Source organism: Coregonus clupeaformis, chromosome 1 (assembly GCF_020615455.1).
Source record: "Coregonus clupeaformis isolate EN_2021a chromosome 1, ASM2061545v1, whole genome shotgun sequence".
NCBI classification, from domain to species: Eukaryota; Metazoa; Chordata; class Actinopteri; order Salmoniformes; family Salmonidae; genus Coregonus; species Coregonus clupeaformis.
Window position 1 is genome coordinate 34,655,644 of NC_059192.1, and position 19,032 is coordinate 34,674,675.

The window sequence follows — 19,032 nt, forward strand, 5'->3', positions numbered from 1 at the left end:
TGGTGTGTTTGGATAGTTTGTTGGTGATGTGGACACCAAGGAACTGGAAGCTCTCAACCTGTTCCACTACAGCCCCGTCGATGAGAATGGGGGCGTGCTCAGTCCTCTTTTTTTTCCTGTAGTCCACAATAATCTCCTTTGTCTTGATCACGTTGAGGGAGAGGTTGTTATCCTGGCACCACATGGCCTGGTCTCTGACCTCCTCCCTATAGGCTGTCTCATCGTTGTCGGGGATCAGGCCTACCACTGTTGTGTCGTCGGCAAACTTAATGATGGTGTTGGAGTCGTGCCTGGCCATGCAGTCATGGGTGAACAGGGAGTACAGGAGGGGACTGAGCACGCACCCCTGAGGGGCCCCAGTGTTGAGGATCAGCGTGGCAGATGTGTTGTTACCTACCCCTACCACCTAGGGGCAGTCCGTCAGGAAGTCCAGGATCCAGTTACAGAGGGAGGTGTTTAGTTCCAGGGTCCATAGCTTAGTGATGAGCTTTGAGGGCACTATGGTGTTTAACGCTGAGCTGTAATCAATTAATAGCATTCTCACGTAGGTGTTCCTCTTGTCCAGGTGGGAAAGGGCAGTGTGGAGTGCAATAGAGATTGCATCATCTGTGGATCTGTTGGGGTGGTATGCAAATTGAAGTGGGTCTAGGGTTTCTAGGATAATGGTGTTGATGTGAGTCATGACCAGCCTTTCAAAGCACTTCATGGCTACAGACGTGAGTGCTACGGGTCGGTAGTCATTTAGGCAGGTTATCTTAGTATTCTTGGGCACAGGGACTATGGTGGTCTGCTTGAAACATGTTGGTATTACAGACACAGTCAGTGACATGTTGAAAATGTCAGTGAAGACACTTGCCAGTTGGTCAGCGCATGCTCGGAGTACACGTCCTGGTAATCCGTCTGGCCCTGCGGCCTTGTGAATGGTGACCTGCTTAAAAGGCTTACTCACATCGGCTACGGAGAGCGTGATCACATAGTCATCCAGAACAGCTGATGCTCTCATGCAATGCTTCAGTGTTGCTTGCCTCTAAGCAAGCATAGAAGTGATTTAGCTCGTCTGGTAGGCTTGTGTCACTGGGTAGCTTGCGGCTGTGCTTCCCTTTGTAGTCTGTAAAGGTTTGCAAGCCCTGCCACACCCGACGAGCTGCGGAGCCGGTGTAGTACGATTCAATCTTAGTCCTGTATTGGCTCTTTGCCTGTTTGATGGTTCGTCTGAGATCATAGTGGGATTTCTTATAAGCGTCCGGGTAATAGTCCCGCTCCTTGAAAGCGACAGCTCTGCCCTTTAGCTCAGTGCGGATGTTGCCTGTAATCCATGGCTTCTGGTTGGGGTATGTACGTATGGTCACTGTGGGGACGACGTCATCGATGCACTTATTGATGAAGCCAGTGACTGATGTGGTGAACTCCTCAATGCCATCGGAAGAATCCCAGAACATATTCCAGTCTGTGCTAGAAAAACAGTCCTATAGCTTAGCATCTGCATCATCTTTGAACACACTGTATATATATTTTCTGTTGTATTTTTGATTTTATGTTTTGTTTTACCCCATATGTAACTCTGTGTTGTTGTTTTTATCGCACTGCTTTGCTTTATCTTGGCCAGGTCGCAGTTGTAAATGAGAACTTGTTCTCAACTGGCTTACCTGGTTAAATAAAGGTGAAAAAAAAAAAAAAATACATCTGACCACTTCCTTATTAACCGAGTCACTGGTGCTTCCTGCTTTAGTTTTAGCTTATAAGCAGGAATCAGGAGGATATAATTATGGTCAGAGTTGCGGGCGAGGGAGAGCTTTGTACGCGTCTCTGTGTGTGGAGTAAAGGTGGTCTAGAGTTTTTTTCCCTTTGGTTGCACATTTAACATGCTGGTAGAAATTAGGTAGAACGGATTTAAGTTTCCCTGCAATAAATTCCCTGGCCACTAGGAGCTCTGCCTCTGGATGAGCGTTTTCCTGTTTGCTTATGGCCTTATACAGCTCATTGAGTGCAGTCTTAGTGCAAGCATCGGTTTGTGGTTGTAAATAGACAGCTACGAAAAATATAGAAGAAAATTATCTTTGTAAATAGTGTGGTCTACAGCTTATCATAAGATATTAGAGTTTTTTATGTCCCGTTGGTAGGATATCCTTGATCTTAGGTCGTCCATTTTGTTTTCCAATGATTGTACGTTGGCTAATAGGTCTGATGGAAGAGGCAGATTACTCGCTCGCCGTCGGATCCTTACAAGGCACCCCGACCTACGTCTACAATATCTCTGTCTCTTTCTCTTGCAAATGACGGGGATTTGGGCCTTGTCGGGTGTCTGTAGAAAATCCATCGCGTCCGAATCTCTTTGAAGAAAAAAACTTCGTCCAATACGAGGTGAGTAATCATTATGTTGGTTAGGGGGCCGTAAAACGGCAGCCATCTCCTTCGGTAGCCATCTCCTCCGGCAGCCATCTCCTTACCACACAGTCAGTCGTGTGGTTTCGAGTGATTACATGGCTCAAGGAGACATGTTGAAAAGACCCTCTGTTGTGGATGTCTCCCTCCCAATACATTGCTACCAAAGCTTTACTGCTTTTACCGCTAAAGCCTTAATCACTTAGTCAAATTGTCATGAAAGCTTCAGTTCAGTGTCTTACTTTCATTCCTCTCACTTATCACCAAAGTGTCTGTCAATGTCACCAAGCCCTCTTTCTCAAGTCACCAGTTTCAGTGTGTCACAGCTGAGGTTCTGTCTACTATCACTGTAGTACTCAAAGTCCTCAGTCCTCTGCTCATACTGTAGTAGAGAGAAGTCTCTCACTAGTGTTGTCTGTAGAATCCGATGAGTAAAGTAAAAATGTACTCTTACGTCCCCGTCTTTCTTTGACTCAGTTCTGAGTCACCACCCACTGGGCACACACTGGTTGAATCAGCATTGTTTCCACGTCATTTCAGTGAACGTACGTCGAACCAACGTGGAATAGCCGTTGAATTGACGTCTGCCCAGTGGGCAGAGCTGAACAAAAGTATTGCCGTAAGTCTGGCCAAGCTCAGATTTCCTCGCACGACTCCACTCAGTACCATCACACGGTGTTAATTTAGTCCACCACAATAGGGACAGGAAAGTAAGGCGACGGAAAACTGTCCATTCTCTCATCAGTGAAGCCAACCACACGAGTGAGTCATGTCGGTGCCAGAATGCATTACCTGCCGGCTACAGAAGAGGCTCTTCAAGCTAATCCTCGTGTCTTAGGCCCTGTCTGACTCATCATTTACTCTCTGACAGACAGGGAGTGGAAGGGAGGGAATGAGGAACTCTCCTCCAAAAATACAAATAAATACAAATACTTTCAAGTGGATAGTTTTGCTTTAATCTCAAACCGGGAGAATTCTCGCTAGGAAGCGGTGAACAGAGCAGCAAAGTCCCATTAATACGTCCCGCTGCCAAATACGTTGGTTTGCCTTAGGGTAGATGGCATTCCTGAGCTTAACAAATTCTTTAGGAAGTTGAATGGCAGTGACTGTAGCTCAGTTGATAGAGCATGGCGCTTGCAACTCCAGGGTTGTGGGTTCGTTTCCCACGGGGGGCCAGTATGAAAATGTATGCACTCACTAACTGTAAGTCGCTCTGGATAAGAGCGTCTGCTAAATGACTAAAATGTAAAATGTTCCAACACATCCTTCTATTTGAACACTCTTTTTATCCTTGAGATTTATGATATACACACTCTAGAGCCAAGGATATTTGGCCATTGATTCGACCTCTTGCTTTACTCATTTGTAAAGCAGAAATCACTATGAAGGGGCCTCCCGAGTGGCGCAGTGGTCTAAGGTACTGCATTGCAGTGCTAGAGGCGTCACAACTAATCCGGGTTTGATCCCGGGCTGTGTCGCAGCCAGCCGGGACCGGGAGACCCATGAGGCCGGCGCACAATTGGTCCAGAGTCGTCCGGGTCAGGGGAGGGTCCTTGTCCCATCGCGCTCTAGCGACTCCTTGTGGCGGCCGGGCGCATGCACGCTGACTTCGGTCACCAGCTGTACAGTGTTTCCTCCGACACATTGGTGCGGCTGGTTTCCGGGTTAAGCCAGCAGTGTGTCAAGAAGCAGTGTGGCTTGGCAGGGTCGTGTTTCAGGGGACGCATGGCTCTCAACCTTCGCCTCTCCAAATCCGTACAGAAGTTGCAGCGATGGGACAAGACTGTAACTACCTATTGGATATCACGAAATTGGGGAGAAAAAGGGGTAAAAAGTACCACATCTTCAAGTTCATCCCCCTCAGGGACTGAGTGTGCCTCTGGCAGATGGTAGCTGTACCCATCAGTTCCCTGTGAGTGTGACCTTGCCCCTTAGTGTCTCCTCCAGCGGCGGGTAGGCTAAGCGAAGGTATCTTGGGCTAATTACCTGCTGAAGCTCCAGTCTTATTTGGGCACAGCTCACCATGACTGGGCCTCCCCTGTCTTAGCCCCAGCGGGCACTAGAAAAAAGGCCAGTGTCATTTCCTAAATATATTGTGCCCACCAATGCTGAAATGCCATAATGAAGTAGCATCTAGCATGCTGATAGACCTGAAGGGATAGAAACTGAAGTCAGATGATGTATCCTTTTATGCTATATAAAATATACATGTATAGGTATACGTATATATTTATATATAGGGTTAAGGAGTGGGAATGGAGATCACAGCCTAATACAGAAGCATGTCTGTTCTACAAAATATATTCCCAAATAAATGTATTCTCAAAGATTTGATTAGATTTTCTCTTTTATGCTGTTTGCAGTGAACTGACATGAATGATTGTTGCTGACATGCCGATGTTCAGATGAAGGAAATGAAATAGTCTATAATGCGCACCACAGCAGCGCTGAACTCAAACCGAGGTGTGTAGCCTGCTGACAACCCCAAAGTAGAATAGTTTACCCATTTACCTATTCAGCTTGTTGTGTGTTCAATGCTAGAGAAATATTCCTCTCGAGGCGCATTCAAGTTGTGAGAGCCATATGGAGGGAACCGTATTCTGACAAGCAGTCAATGCTTTTGAAAGAAGTTCTGGCAAATGTATTTTGAAAGCAGTTTTAGCCTTTGTTAAAAAAGAGGGGGATGCCAGTTTTGCATTACTACCACGTTTATTTCTCTAACCCCTCAATTGCCCTAGTGGCATCTTTTACAAATGCTGTTACAACTGGAGTTTCACGCATGGTTTAGGTGCTTCTGCGCAACAGAGCTCTTAAAAGGGCATAGACATACTTTGTAATAGAAAGCTATTTTTTTTATTATAATAATAATAATATAATATGCCATTTAGCAGATGCTTTTATCCAAAGCGACTTACAGGCATGCGTGCATACATTTTTTTTTGTGTATGGGTGGTCCCGGGGATCGAACCCACTACCTTGGCGTTACAAATACTATATTTTTAATAATAACAATCAAGATGGTGTCCAATGGGGTAAATGCAGATGGACAAACCCCATGCTTCAGCCCATGTACATTTTATAGCCACTATGATTCATCAGTTGGGCTACAGGTGATAATGCTTGTTGCTAATAGCACAACTGATAATATAGACCATGCATAGGCTATATGCATGGCCCAATATGTTATTATTATATTATATACATTTCTGGTGGTGGAAATTATATTTTAGTTGGTGTCAGCATCATTTTATTTTTATTCATTTTGGAGTAGAATGTCCTGAGCTTCTCAGTCCTTGCAGTCTTATACAAAATTATCCTCTTTCTTACATGAAAGGGGAGGTTAACTTGGCCCCAGACAATTGATCTGAGATCGACTTAAAGACATGCTCCGGAACTTTGACACTAGTAAGTATTTTTTTTAAACCTGCCGCTTTGGGCTGGATGTGTCAATGTGTAGTTCATACATGCCGTTTTTTCATTGTCTTTTGTTTGGAGTGCTCCCATGTGAGCAATGAGCATGTGTGTGGTTTCTCTGTCCTGATAATGTTGTGGGCGCGAGCGCTCCTGAGCACGCCAACCTGCTGAGTTGATAAAATGTTGCTTTTCACTAGGGATAGCTGTAGTCAAGACAGATAGAAAGGGAGACAGACATGCGGAGTAGAGAGATTAATGCGATTGAAAGAACCTGAATTATCATTAGAATATTTTCTACAGTTTTTATTTGTCAGCATTAGGTCTATGTATTTTACTTAGTTGACGATGGACGTTATAGGCCTACTGCTGCATTAGCCTATAGGGTATATCTGAGTTCCATGCGCTAATTTCTTTAGCTGCCAATGGATCACGGTGTATCAATATGTTTATATGGCAAAGGCTGGTGCTCTTGCATTAGTTGAATTTTAACTTTGGACTTTTATCATATATTTCAGATTGCTATGATTAACGACGTGACAATAATTTTGAGAAATGGAAACATTATTGTTGAAATGAAACCATTTCATGAAAATGTGCATATAAAAATTATCATAACTGGCATGCAGATATGAGGAAATGTTAGGATAAATTGTAAGCTTCCCCAAACTTAAAACTCACGGCCTATGGTCTTTATTATAACACCCATTAAAAAAAGTATTGCAAGCGGGTGCACACAGGATGTCCTGTGAAAAAAAACGGGCCCGCCTATAGAAATCAAATGCCCTTCCAACTGATTTGTTCTAGCGCCTGCCCTGGATCTATAACTAAAATGTATTTGTGAATTTGGTCGGGTTGCCCAAAAAGTTACATATTGGCGCTTTAAGTTTCAGTCATGGGATTTATTTTTGCTTTAACGCCTGCTTTTATGCCTCTATTTGTTCTAGCTGTCAACCTCTTGCTCCTAGGCATTGTAATTAACTTCTTATTTTGCCTTTACGTCGTTGTCCCGGCTCATCCCTGATTCTTCACTTCACACTTGAATATATAAAAAATCCCCCAACACCAGGATCCTTGCTGTCAGACCCTGCAGTCCCTGCCCCAGTGACAGTCTTGTCCTTAGCGCCGGTGCTATATGGATTGTAGGGCCGGGACGATGCCAGTATCCCAATACTCATTAGTATCGTGGCACGGAAACAAAACACGAAGCGGATGAACTTCTTTAGGAAAACAGCCCTAATGTTGGAAACAAGCATCATTATGTTGTCGTCCAGAGTCACATTTCTTTACTTTCCAAGCTATGCACGTAATGCCAAGAGTGTGCAAAGCTGTAATCAAGGCAAAAGGTGGCTATTTGAAGAAGCTCAAATATAAAATATATTTTGATTTGTTTAACACTTTTTTGGTTACTACATGATTCCATATGTGTTATTTCATAGTGTTGATGTCTTCACTATTATTCTACAATGTAGAAAATAGCAAAAATAAAGAAAAACCCTTGAATGAGTAGGTGTTCTAAAACTTTTGACCGGTAGTGTACAACAGGCTTTTAAAGGACCGAAGAGTTAGGTCTGCTTCGTGTTTTCATTTTTCCCATGGAAAACATATTGCGATTGTGGTATCGTCACAGCCCTAATGGATTGCCTGAATTATTAACCAGCAGGGGAGTGAGGCTGGGAACAGCACACCACTACATCCACCCTATGATCGGGCCAGGAGGCCCTGTAGTCACAGGGCTACAGGGCCTCCTGTAGAGTAACCTATGAGGAAAAGCTTTTAGCGGTGCAGCTAATTTGCACTACCGCGTATAGGCTATATGGATTAGCATCCTGCATGATTAGCAACATGTTCATTGTACAGAGATTCCAGACTGCAGTTTCTCTATGGCTAGGCCTAGCTGTTCTTTATATTCTCAAGTGTTGTTGCAGTAGAAGCCGATGTCATATTTGATGTCATATTGTTTAAGACCGTAATATCAAAAGAACTGTCAAGCAGCGCTAGTTAAAGGAGACCTCTTTGACGGTTATGTGAGAGATGATTCACAACAAAGGAGATCCGAGTCGTCTGAAGAGCGACCCCATTAGCGTTGTGTCCCAGACGAAGCCACTGATTTATGAAACATCCAGCAAGTCTTTTTTCCATCAAGCTTTATTCTTTCATGATAAGCACAAGCCTCTGAAGAATGGCTGCCTTGTCTCTGTCCTGGTCCTTCTTCTCTTTGTGTCTGAAGTTATATTTTATTTGCAGCAGCAAGTGGAGAGGAGGCTACAGTGCATTCGGAAAGTAGCTTAGTGGCGGCAGGTAGCTTAGTGGTTAAGAGCGTTGTGCCAGTAACCGAAAGGTCGCTGGTTCCTAATCCCCGAGCCGACTAGGTGAAAAATCTGTCGATGTGCCCTTGAGCAAGGCACTTAACCCTAATTGCTCCTGTAAGTTGCTCTGGATAAGAGCGTCTGCTAAATGACTAAAATGTAAAAATGTAAATGTATTCAGACCCCTTCACTTCTTCCACATGTTGTTACATTACAGCCTTATTCGAAAATGGATTAAATATTATACTTTTTCTCATCAATCTACACACAATACCCCATAATGACGAAGCAAAAACAGGTTTTTAGAAGAAATGTTAGAACATTTATAAAAATACAAAACTTTTTAAATATCACATTTACGTAAGTATTCATACCCTTTACTTAGTACTTTGTTGAAGCACCTTTGGCAGCAATTACAGCCTCGAGTCTTCTTGGGTATGATGCTACAAGCTTGACACATCTGTATTTGGGTAGTTTCTCCCATTTTTCTCTGCAGATCCTCTCAAGCTCTGTCAGGTTGGATGGGGAGCGTTGCTGCACAGCTATTTTCAGGTCTCTCCAGACATGTTAGATCAAGTTCAAGTCCAGGCTCTGGCTGGGCCACTCAAGGACATTCAGAGACTTGTCCCGAATCCTCTCCTGCATTGTCTTGGCTGTGTGCTTAGGGTCATTGTCCTGTTGAAAGGTGAACCTTCGCCCCAGTCTGAGGTCCTGAGCGCTCTGGAGCAGGTTTTCGTCAAGGATCTCTCTGTACTTTGCTCCGTTCATCTTTCCCTCGATCCTGACTAGTCTCCCAGTCCCTGCCACTGAAAAACATCCCCACAGCATGATGCTGCCACCACCATGCTTCACTGTAGGGATGGTGCAAGGTTTCCTCCAGACGTGACGCTTGGCATTCAGGCCAAAGAGTTCAATCTTGGTTTCATCAGACCAGAGGATCTTGTTTATCATGGTCTGAGAGTCCTTTAGGTGCCTTTTGGCAAACTCCAAGCGGGCTGTCATGTGCCTTTTACTGAGGAGTGGCTTCCGTCTGGCCACTCTACCATAAAGGCCTGATTGGTGGATTGCTGCAGAGATGGTTGTCCTTCTGGAAGGTGCTCCCATCTCCACAGAGGAACTCTAGAGCTCTGTCAGAGTGACCATCGGGTTCTTGGTCACCTCCCTGACCAAGGCCCTTCTCCCCAGATTGCTCAGTTTGGCCGGGAGGCCAGCTCTAGGAAAAGTCTTGGTGGTTCCAAACATCTTTCATTTAAGAATTATGGAGGCCACTGTGTTCTTGGGGACCTTCAATGCTGCAGAAATGTTTTTGTACCCTTCCCCAGATCTGTGCCTTAACACAATTCTGTTTCGGAGCTCTACGGACAATTCCTTCGACCTCATGGCTTGGATTTTGCTCTGACATTATATAAACAGGTGTGTGCCTTTCCAAATCATGTCCAATCAATTTAATTTACTACAGGTGGACTCCAATCAAGTTGTAGAAACATCTCAAGGATGATCAATTGAAACAGGATGCACCTGAGCTCAATTTCGAGTCTCACAGCAAAGAATCTGAATACTTATGTAAATAAGGTATTTCTGTTTTTTAATAAATGTGCGAAAATGTCTAAAAACCTGTTTTCTCTTTGTCATCATGGGGTATTGTGTGTAGATTGATGGAAATAAATAATTTAATCCATTTTAGAATAAGGCTGTAAACGTAACAAAAATGTGGAAAAAGTCAAGGGGTCTGAATACTTTCCGAATGCACTGTACATACTGCTGTGCATATCTACTTTGTAATTGCGCTGTGGTTTCTCCATCTCCTTCTTGTTTTCACAGAATAAACTGATAATGCTTTATTTTTCGTCCAGAATATGGTTCATAGGGATGGCTATTTAAGAGGCAGTCATTTAATTGATGTTGCAACCAAAACATTCTCCCACACCGCTTAGATCCTGCAACTCTTTCTTGGAGTAATACAAAAAAAGGATGGGAAAGTATATATTTATTGTGAACCGAGTTAAATAAATCTCTCTCGAACATGTGAATATGCAGACGGTACAAAACACTGTTACTCTGAATTCTAAGAAGTAAATGTCAAGTAAATAAATATAATAGCCTATCTGCTGAATCACTATTGTTGGAAAGCGGCACATTATATGCCAAAATATGTGAGCAATACTGTGCAAGTGTTTATCTATCTAAGGCAAGTTCTATGCCTTTTATTCTTAGTTGGCAAGGATGGTATGATTACGGTAGGCCTGTCCCTTGGTGTTGGCATTTGTCCCTTTTTTATGTTGTGAAGAATAGAAACAAACAAACAGTGGCCAAGGAGGGTAATATTTCTCCCCAGGCTGAGGCACTGGGCTGTGGGCCAACCTTGGAAAGGCAGTGCTAATGACTGTCACACAAAGGCCAAATGTCTCACGGCGTGGCGGGGGAAGCCATTGGCGACTCGGCTCACTAGCTCTCACACCGACGCTCAGAATGTGGAGCACAGCCAGCCGGCTACGGTGGCATACTCCATCATCACTGCCTGCAGCACTGACCAGACCGCCTCTAACCTGGCCTGCCGTCCCTTAACCGTTCCCCTCTTATCCAGTCCTTCCACTGCAGACTTTATTCTGCTCCCGTCTTTGTTTCTCCCTTTATTCATAGTGTTCACTACCTTTTCTGGATATAATCTGTCCCACTATTTACTATTCCTTCCTCTGTTCAACCTACTCCTAACCACTAACACTAACCTCTCACTCCATTTACCGTTCCATCTCCTCATTACAGGAGGGGGGTGTTTTGCCCTCTTTCCCAGTTCACTGACATGCTATGTGATTGGTTCAGAACCCACTGTCAGTGATTGGTTAAAGTGATACATCTAGCCTCCTCTCCTCGGGGCTACAGTGAATGAAGATGAGGAGGAGTATAATGAGCATCTTGGCTGCAGGGTGGCCAGTGGAAACGAATGTGAAGGCAGCAGGGTTTTGTGCAGGAAAGCAGTCGTCTTGCAGTTCTCTCCGCCACTGTGAGCTCTTGGCCCAGAGCCCAGGTGTGCAACACTAAGGAGCTGAAGTGGGCACTTTTAGAACAGCTCCACCAAACACAAGGCCAAGGACAGAGTGTGTGTGTGTGTCTGTGTCTGTGTCTGTGTCTGTGTGTGTGTGTGTGTGTGTGTGTGTGTGTGTGTGTGTGTGTGTGTGTGTGTGTGTGTGTGTGTGTGTGTGTGTGTGTGTGTGTGTGTGTGTGTGTGTGTGTGTGTGTGTGTCACATCAGTGCAAGAAGCGATAGTTGGTACCACAGGCTATGCCAGATCATGATCTCTCCATTAGTTAAATATAATAATGCTTCACTGCAAAATAATGACCCACTCTTACTACTATGAATCCCAAAATGGATGACTATTAAAAGATGTGATAAAATCAATACAAATCCCTCAACAGCTGCTACGGACGAGTAACATTTAATGACTTCATCATCACGCTGCTCCAGTGAGCACCAAATCAATTGATTTGACAGTGCCACTCCTTGGCTGACAGCTTTTGCTGTTGGCGATGAAGAAGGTTGACAGTTATTAAAATGGCCGCAGGGGGATTTCTGTCCGAAAAACCTGAGGTGTCCCTTTGTTGTTGTTGTCTTGTCATCCTCAATTAATCCCCTCATAGTGAAAGCATACTAGGCTGTGAAGAGAAAGTGTGTGTGCCTGTGTGTGCGTGCTTGCGTGTGTGTGAACATCCTCTCACTCCCTAGTAGGGGGCTCCTCCACTTAGCCATAGAGCAGCCGTACTCAAATGGTCTACCACTGTCCGGATCCAGACCCAGAACGGGGTCAATATGGACCGTGGGTCCTAACTTGTGTGTGTATATATACATACACTGAATGTACAAAACATTACGAACACCACCAATATTGAGTTGCACCCCCTTTTGCCCTCAGAACAGCCTCAATTTGTCTACAAGGTGTCGAAAGCGTTCCACAGGGATGCTGGCCCATGTTGACTCCAGTGCTTCCTACAGTTGTTTCAAGTTGGCTGGATATCATTTGGGTGGTGGACCATTCTTGATACACACGGGAAACTGTTGAGCGTGAAAAACCCAGCAGCGTTGCAGTTCTTGACACACTCAAACCGATGCGTCTGGCACCTACTACCATACCCCGTTCAAAGGCACTTACATTTTTTACCTTGTCCATTCTCCCTCTGAATTGCACACATATACAATCCATGTCTCAATTGTCTCAATACTTAAAAATACTTATTTAACCTGTCTCCTCCCCTTCATCTACACTGATTGAAGTGGATTTAACAGGTGACATCAATAAGCGATCATAGTTTTCACCTGGATTCACCTGGTCAGTCTGTCATGGAAAGAGCAGGTGTTCCTAATGTTTTGTACACTCAGTGTAATATATATATATATACATACAGTGCCTTCGGAAAGTATTCAGATCCATTGACTTTTCCCACATGTTGTTACATTACAGCCTTATTCTAAAATTTATTAAATAAATAAAAATCCTCAGCAGTCTACACCCAATACCCCATAATGACAAAGTGAAAACAGGTTTTTAGAAATGTTTGCAAATTTATTTTAAAAAACAGAAATACCTTATTTACATAAGTATTCAAACCCTTTGCTATGAGACTCGAAATTGAGATCAGGTGCATCCTGTTTCCATTGATCATCCTTCAGATGTTTCTACAACTTGATTGGAGTCCACCTGTCGTAAATTCAATTGATTGGACATGATTTGGAAAGGCACACACCTGTGTATATAAGGTCCCACAGTTGACAGTGCATGTCAGAGCAAAAACTAAGCCATGAGGTTGAAGGAATTGTCCGTAGAGCTCCGAGACAGGATTGTGTCGAGGCACAGATCTGGGGAAGGGTACCAAAAAGTGTTGTGGCCTCCATCATTCTTAAATGGAAGAAGTTTGGAACCACCAAGACTCTTCCTAGAGCTGGCCGCCCGGCCAAACTAAGCAATTGGGGGAGAAGGGCCTTGGTCAAGGAGGTGACCAAGAACCCGTTGCTCACTCTGACAGAGCTCTAGAGTTCCTCTGTGGAGATGGTTGTCCTTCTGGAAGGTTCTCACATCTCTGCAGCACTCCACCAATCAGACGGAAGCCACTCCTCACTAAAAGGCACATGACAGCCCGCTTGGAGTTTGCCAAAAGGCACCTGAAGTCTCTCAGACCATGATAAACAAGATTCTCTGGTCTGATGAAACCAAGATTGAACTCTTTGGCCTGAATGCCAAGCGTCACATCTGGAGGAAACCTGGCACCATCCCTACGGTGAAGCATGGTGGTGACAGCATCAGGATCGACGTAAAGATGAACGGAGCAAAGTACAGAGAGATCCTTGATGAAAATCTGCTCCAGAGCGCTCAGGACCTCAGACTGGGGCGAAGGTTCACCTTCCAACAGGACAACGACCCTAAGCACACAGCCAAGACAACGCAGGAGTGGCTTCGGGACAAGTCTCTGAATATCCTTGAGTGGCCCAGCCAGAGCCCGATCAGTAAGACCATTCTACTGCCAATGTTTGTCTATGGAGATTGCATGGCGGTGTGCTCGATTTTATACACCTGTCAGTAACGTGTGGCTGAAATAGGCGAATCCACTAATTTGAAGGGCTGTCCACATACCTTTGTATATAGTGTACTATCCTAAAGTAGGCCTGATGTAAAATAAATATCATTAGCCTATTGTTGTCATTTGTTGGGTAGACCTATGGTAGGAACTCACCTTTGTTGGTAATTGCTGCAATATAGGCCTAGCCTGTTAAAAACTGCAAAACTTTGAAGGTTTAAACCAGTTCAGTTTAGATTTTCAACAAGTGTTTTGTTTCATTCTGTTGAGACATTTTCTTTGGCCAAATTAAATTCCAACTGTAATGTTGTGTTTGCTGCAATATAATAGAATGACCGGTAGACCTAAATAGGGCTACTCACACTCAAATCATGAAAAGGAAAACCAAAGAGGGCGAGATGCAAAGCCTAATTTAATGCTGCAATATAATAACCTGTTCGTATTTTCCCTATAAACAATGACTTGACTTACTTTTGATATTACCGTAATAAAGTTAAGAAACTTTTGTGAAGGTTCTCCGACAGTTGAACTTGAGGTGGGGAAGATTGTTTTAGGCCTACCAGAGTTACTCCTTTAATCTAACAATATAATGCTTATCTTTATCAAAAAAATATTCTGATAGAAAATGTACGAATTAGCCTCCTCCTGTAAGCCTATCTGACAAGGATAAAGAATTCATGTTGGTGTCAGGAACATGGCGCCGGCATATCTCTATCTTTCTGTCGGTCTCTCTAGGGCTAGGACTAGGCCTAAGCTTCTCTTCCTTTTATATTTTTTAAATATTCATATCATACAGTGGACACCTAGGCCTATAGCCTATATGTGTAACGTGTACACTGGGAGTCGGGAAGCTAGTACAGGGAATGAATTTAATAATAAATGGAACAAAACAAGAAACCCGATTAGCGTGCAGACATGAAACACAGGAACAGAATCAATAATGCCTAAGGAAGGAACCAAAGTGAGTGATATATATATATACAGTGAGGGAAAAAAGTATTTGATCTCCTGCTGATTTTGTACGTTCGCCCACTGACAAAGAAATGGTCAGTCTATAATTTTAATGGTAGGTGTATTTGAACAGTGAGAGACAGAATAACAACAAAAAAATCCAGAAAAACGCATGTCAAAAATGTTATAAATTGATTTGCATTTTAATGAGGGAAATAAGTATTTGACCCCCTCTCAATCAGAAAGATTTCTGGCTCCCAGGTGTCTTTTATACAGGTAACGAGCTGAGATTAGGAGCACACTCTTAAAGGGAGTGCTCCTAATCACAGTTTGTTACCTGTATAAAAGACACCTGTCCACAGAAGCAATCAATCAGATTCCAAACTCTCCACCATGGCCAAGACCAAAGAGCTCTCCAAGGATGTCAGGGACAAGATTGTAGACCTACACAAGGCTGGAATGGGCTACAAGACAATCGGCAAGCAGCTTGGTAAGAAGGTGACAATAGTTAGTGCGATTTTATATATATATATATATATATATAGGGGAGGTAATCAGGAAGGTGATGGAGTCCAGGTGAGTCTCATAATACTGCGCAGGTGCACGTAATGATGGTGGCAGGTGTCCTTAATGTCAACTGCCGACCTCGAGCGCCAGAGCGAGAGTAGACGTGACAATATGCATGCAATGCCCTAATGCATTTAGCACTCAAATCTCCAACAGCTGAACCGTGAGGTGGACAATTATTGTTTTAGGAAATCAATAAAACAATATTTGAAACGCAACAAATAGTTTTTTTGTCATTTGTTATAGGCAGTCTGTGGATCATTTGGCCAATATCACTCGTTTATTGATGGCGCTGGCAGCACCCAGTCTGATATTTATTTCTCTCTCTCTTTCTTTCTACTCTCAGATCTGAATGGGTCTCTCAGATCCGAACCGGCACGGGTCTGTTTTGGGTCTGTTTTTCACAGGCCTTTTTGGAACAGGTCTGACTGTCCTCGGGTCCATTTTGGAACGGGTCCAACCTTTTGGACCTGTGAAGACCTCTAATGTGAGGACAGAGTAGCATGTATCCTGTTTCTGTTGTCATTGTTTTAGGGAGAAGTGCCCTTATCCCAGAACTATTTTGGTTAGATGAGTTGGACTCCAATCTGAGTTAGCCTAGTGCTTTTAGTGATGGGCCTATTCCCCAAACCTCTTATCCTCTTTAGTGTTTTAGTAATAGATACCCCTACATTTCTGAATAATCTTTTTTGTTTGAAAGATGAATACTGTAAATGTTTGAGTGATGGCCTTCAAGTACTTTCTACCTGACAGTTAGTGTTTTTAGGGTTAAGATGACTTAATCAGGCTCTCTTTTACTCTCTAACTTCTCTCTGTGTTAGTGTTGGAGAGTTAACTTTCTGGACAGTAACTAAGTCCATTCCCTGTTGATGAGTGGAGTGCTGGCCGGGCCAGTGAGAGCTGATCACTAATGGCTTCTGACACAAAACGATGTGGCTTCCTCCCCATCTGACTGCCCCAGGCTACTAGTGGACACACATGCACAGACACGCCCACACACACACACACAGAGCACGTCAGCAGCATTTGCACTCCTCCCTCTTGTCCTCCACCTCTCTCACTTCCTCCCCAGCTTAAAATGACCCTTCTCTAACCTCTGGGACCCATGGCTAGTACAGGACTAGAGCGAGAGAGAGAGAGAGAGAGTGGGCCTGGTCTCTAAAAGGACCTCTTGGGTTTTTAGCCGTGTTCCTGCCTGAAAGGGTTTAATGGAGTTGAACTAAGGGCAATTAGCTGGCCAGGACACATGGTGCTCCAGTGGAGCTGTAGTGCAGCAGTGGGATCTACCCGGGCCAGTCCAACGGCTGTCAATCTTAGAGAGAAGGTTTTTCATATTCCCCTATTGCATAAAACACACAGTACAAGGAATATAGACTCGCAATGCTTTTCGAAGGAGTGCACAGAATCGTCTTAAAAAGGGAAGATGCAAACCTCTAAGGATGTAGCCTACAGTCAGTTCTGCTTCATGTGCATTTTACAATGATCATCACAAAGAACCGAATCGTACATATGCTGTTATTTCTGTACCGCCATAGGCTACGTTTCATTGGAAATGCGAAAGAGTCAGTCAATTCTACTACACTTTTACACAGACAAAGGGCGAGATGGATGTATTTCCTACTGTATAACACCACTGTAAAGCGCATTGAAAATGTAGAACGCTGTAGTGTTGTCACGATACCAACATTATACAAACGATACGTACCAGGCCAAGTATCATGATACCGAGTAGTATCGCGATACAACGGTATATAAAAAAAAGTGGCCTAACATTCTGTTTGCCCCTGTCCCCCAGCCACTTGTTCCCGTTTTTTAAACGTTCTCTAAAAACCTGTCACTGAAATTCACACTTCTACTCAATAAAACACATTTGAATTTAACTTCACACTGTTCAGTGTATAATAGAATGCTGCATAGAATGGCTGATTTGCTCATATTTGCTAAAGTTCTTTGTTATCAAACCAATAATTAACGACCCGGGAATAGTTTAAAAAGGACCGCGACATGGTTTGTGAAATTATATAAAATGCGCGCGAATAACGATAGAAAGAAAAAAGGGCATCTCCGGTAATATGGGTCTTTTTTTTTCTTTTTCTTTTTCTTAAGGCTGGAGACGAGCTGTTTTCTTTGCTGTAAAGCTGCAAGCATTTCCCCTCTAACACTTAGAGGCTGCATGACAGTGAACTTGCAAAGTCTACTCAAACTGGTATATGCTCTTGGTTACAACAGGCGATGAAATTATACAATGTATGAACATTGCTTGCTTTGCTGCTCCAATGTAACATATGTACAAATCTAACAATAGAAGACTCATCAGGGTCTGGGTCTGCATCCCCGCTCACCATCACTGCTAAATAATATATTTTTAACTAATGGGACCCATCTCGTCCAGAAAGTTGACTCAAGTTTGCCAAAAAGCACCTGGATGATCATCAAGACTCTTGGAAGAACGTTCTATGGACAGATGATTCAAAAGTATAACTTTTTGGAAGACATGGTTCCAGTAATGCCTGGCGAAAACCAAACTCTGCATTCCACAGTAAGAACATCATACCAAAGGTCAAGCATGGTGGTGGTGGTGTGATGGTTTGGGGATGCTTTGCTGCCTCAGGACCTGGACGACTTGCCTTAATAGAAGGAACCATGAATTCTGCTCTGTATCAGAGAATTCTACAGGAGAATGTCAGACCATCCGTCTGTGAGCTGAAGCTGAAGCGCAGCTGGGTCATGCAGCAAGACAATGATCCAAAACACACAATCAAGTCTACATGAAAATTGCTAAAAAGCAACAAATTGGAAGTTTTGGAATGGCCTAGTCAAAGTCCAGACCTAATCCCAATTGAGATGTTGTGGCAAGACTTGAAACGAGCAGTTCTTGCTTGAAAACCCACACGTCATTGAGTTAAAGCGGTTCTGCATGGAAGAGTGGGCCAAAATTCCTCCACAGCGACGTGAGAGACTGATCAACAACTACAGGAAGCATTTGGTTGGAGTCATTGCAGCTAAAGGTGGCACAACCAGTTATTTAGTGGAAGGGGGCAATTACTTTTTCACACAGGGGAATTGGGTGTTGCATAACTTTGTTTATGAAATAAATATGTAATTGTTGTGTTATTTGTTCACTTATGTTCCCTTTATCTAATATTAGGTTTTGGTTGAAGATCTGAAGACATTCAGTATCACAAATATGCAAAAGTAGAGAACATTTAGAAAGGGGGAAAATACTTTTTCATAGCACTGTACATGGAACGCCTAGGGGTCCCCGAGGAGAGGTTTGAGAACCACTGGGTTAGTTGATGATATGCTAGCCAATGGGGCAGCCGGGGCGGTCTAACGCAGTGATAGTGGCAATAGCTCTTAGCACTTCGTCCATTTCTCTCCCTGTGTCCGTGTTCACACATGAGCGCTTTGAGTGGCAGTGACATTTATGGGCTCCGCTCGAACGGCACCCCATGTCGAGTGGCCCCAGGGGCCCCTCAGTCCCTCGCCTCCATCAGCCTGGCACACTCTATAGAGTTGGCCAACCGTGCTAGTCCCTAGTTCCCTAGGACGGGCCTTATGAACACATCTACATAATCTTAGTTATTCTAGTTTGAACACGTCCTAGTTTGAACACGTCCTAGTTTGAACACATACTAGTTATTCTAGTTAGGTTTGGGCGGTATCCAGATTTTCATACATCATACACTTTCTATACCATACCGGGGTATACGGTATTACCGGAAGTGCACACAAGGGGTGCTTTTTTTGTTGCACATAACAGTATAGGCAACAGGGATCTTGATCAAGGAGGATAAACCTGGATAAGAAGTTCGTCTTCACATCAGCAGGACGTCAGTGCCCAT

General features: G+C 43.7%; 1 protein-coding gene across 1 annotated transcript in view; it reads left to right on the forward strand.

Annotated features, from left to right (window-relative positions):
• Positions 1-19,032, forward strand: part of capn15 (calpain 15) — a 71,367-nt gene that overhangs the window by 18,481 nt on the left and 33,854 nt on the right. The window lies entirely within an intron of this gene.